The following is a 3,024-nucleotide window of genomic DNA, read 5'->3' on the forward strand; positions in this document are numbered from 1 at the left end:
GTGGTTGGTACACTCCATGGGAAGGAGGCCATTGACTATGTTAATTGAACTTTCTTAAAGGGATATGGGTTGGGGTTCTTCAGAGCTATCTTTAGGCAATTTACTACAGGATCTTGGCCGGTGTACTGGTGAATGGCTATCTCTTGGCACCCTTACGTATATGAGGTGGACGGTGCAGGTGTGCTGGCTCACACTTCTCCTCTTCACCCTGTGTGTGGATCTTTTGGCGATAAAGATATGACAGGATGGGGTGTTACCAGCAACTGGTTATGGGAATACTAAAAACAAGGTAACTTTTATGCAGATAATTTTCTTTTGACACTCTCACAGCAATTTCCACTTGAATAAATGTACTGGTGGATTTCTCTTTGATAGCTGGTTTTAAAGTTAATGTTGATAAGCATGACATTTTGAAATGCTGAACATTTGGCTCTGTTAGTGCAAGAAATGTGCCCCTTTATATGATCACATGCTAAAATAAAATACTTAGTGTTTTATATCTTCAAACATCCCTTAGAAGCCGATGTGGCTAATTATCACTGTCTTCTTTCACAGATCAGAGAAGATCTAAACTCATAGCGTAACTCAGGGTGTCGGCCCTTCCGCAGCTACTATTCCAGACTCTCCTCATTATTGTCCCAAAGGGAATGTTGCAATGTTTACATAGAGATGGTATGTATTTTATAAGGAATGACACACTGCATAGAATTGGCAAAAACACCATACTGGTGAAGATGTATGGGTGGGATTGAATGTCTGGCTATACTTACTTAATTGTATGCAGCCCAGATAAGAGTGCTTTATGAATGGGTGACCCCTACATACTGAAAATCCGGAAGCAGATAGAAGAACTGACCAATGGTTGTTAAGCCCCTCAGGTACAAGCCTTGGATGTGAAAAAACAGGTAGGCCTATAGCAATGTACCAAATCCTCTTGGTAGCTACCACCACAAGGCTGTGGATTAGGGTCATGCAAGATACATTTTTACCCACTCTATGTGGACCAATTACCCTGATTCATTTCAATTTACCTCAGCCTACGGTCCATGTAGCTTTGAGAAATGGCGTAAATGGGGATGTATATTTATCTCCCACCTTTTCTTCTATAATACGAGCCAAATGTTTAATCATTTTAAAGAGACCTTTTATTTGGGTGAAAAGGAATGTTTTCTGTACACCCAAATTCTTTATTTATTTTTTTTGTGTGCAAATTCCATTCTTTATTGATGCCCAAACTGCACGAGATTCACACAAATGTTGGTAGGAAAAAGTAGGAAAGAAAAAAAAAAAATCAGCATCTTATCCGACCTGGATAAGTGTCTGGGGTATACTCCACCCCCGGAAGTCGTAGGGCCATGTCAAGATTTCCATGCCAAGGTTGTGCGCTGCTGAGACGCGATTCAAGGGGAGCATGGGTTGAGTCGAAGGTACGTGAAGGATCATCTTTGTGCAGCTGGGGAAATGAAAACCACAGGGCTTTGGCTGGACACCCTGGGTGTTGTCATTCAGGTGTACTGCTGTTACGCCGATGTGATGCCGATGGATGGGTCACCGCCAGCCTCAGTAGCCGAATTCTTAGCAGCCTGTGCCACGTTGGTAGACTGCTGCCGCCTGCGCTGGAAATATGGTCTGTTTCGCTGTCGCTGGTGCTCAGGACGGGCAGCTCCTTCTGGCGCCACTTTGATCTCTCCGTCCCCTCCTTCTGTTGTAGGCTTCTCATGGGGGATGTGGGCGGAATGGCCTGCGGAATCTTGGGCTGAAACGACGTGGCTGGGGCCTCTCCTGACCAGGTTCTGCTGGCTGTTGATCTGGAACCGGTTGAGTGGTATCTTTAGGCTCCTCCGTCTCAGTACCCTCAGATGATGCCGGTTGTTGCGGTTGCCTGTTTTGTGGGCGTGGACCCCGCACAAACCGACGGCGGTAGAAGAATGGTGGTGGACGTCTCCGCTGGGGTCTCTGCTGCTGAGGCGAGGAGTCTTCAGTACGCTCACCCTCGCTGACCTGCTCGGAGGGGGCCCCTTCCCCGTCATACTCCCCCTGCTGGTCCAATCTGGGATGGAAAAATCTGCGACTAAAGCGGTGACGATTTGGTGCATATATGCTACCCTTGACTGGCACGCCACCAGGCACAGTCACATTTGCTGCCTCTGCACCCTTTTCTCCTTCAACAACATCAAATTCTACAACTTCACCATCTCCCACACTTCGCAGAAACTTCCGAGGATTGTTCTCTTTGATGGCTGTCTGGTGCACAAAGACATCTTCTTTGGTGTCATTCCTGTTGATGAATCCATAGCCGTTGCAGACGTTGAACCATTCCACTGTGCCCTGTACCTGTGTTGCCAGCACCCTCTTGTCCGCCTGCCCCCTAAGCGGGGTGGCCGCTTTTGGGGCCACCGGCTCGGCCGGGATGGGCTCGGGGAGCCCGCAGGTGTCCACGTCGCTCATACTCTGCCCGGTTCCGCTAACCTGGTAATGAAAAAAGGGGCCATGAGACAGTTGACCTAGCTAGAAAAATTGTATTGATACCTTCCGGCACTAGAGTATTAATCCCAAAGATTTACAGAGCATTGATGACTCCTTATAATAACATTCAACCAGCATATGTTAAGGCTCCGCAGACAGATCTTGACAAAAAATTGAACACTGAAGTTTAAGAGAGTATATGGAAATGCACACAAAAGGCTTCATCCAATGTTCAGTATGGCGAACAGGCATTTACGATGCTGTCTAGACATTATCATACTCCGGAAAATACTATTTGTTTCTCAAAAGAAGATATTGGCTTGTGTTTGGCTGGATGTGGTGAGGTGGGGACATTCTTGTATATACGGTTGTCTTACCTCAACATAGTAAAGTTGTGGGATGATATGGTAAATGGAATTAGTAAAGTAACTGCCCTTTCTCCCAAGTTATGATCCTTGCTAAAATTAACAAAGAACAGCAGCAATGGTCTTCTACAGAGCTTTTAGTAGTTACACAGTCCTATATTTCAGCTAAAGTATTCATTAGTCAATATTGAAA

The 3,024-nt window shown here is 45.9% G+C and overlaps 1 pseudogene; it reads right to left on the reverse strand.

Annotated features, from left to right (window-relative positions):
- Nucleotides 1-1,303: 1,303 nt before the first annotated feature.
- LOC138510840 (Y-box-binding protein 2-A-like) lies at nt 1,304-2,448 on the reverse strand (annotated as a pseudogene).
- Nucleotides 2,449-3,024: the final 576 nt, after the last annotated feature.

Source organism: Ambystoma mexicanum, chromosome 6p (genome assembly GCF_040938575.1).
Source record: "Ambystoma mexicanum isolate Mex_15411 chromosome 6p, UKY_AmexF1_1, whole genome shotgun sequence".
Lineage (NCBI taxonomy): Eukaryota > Metazoa > Chordata > Amphibia > Caudata > Ambystomatidae > Ambystoma > Ambystoma mexicanum.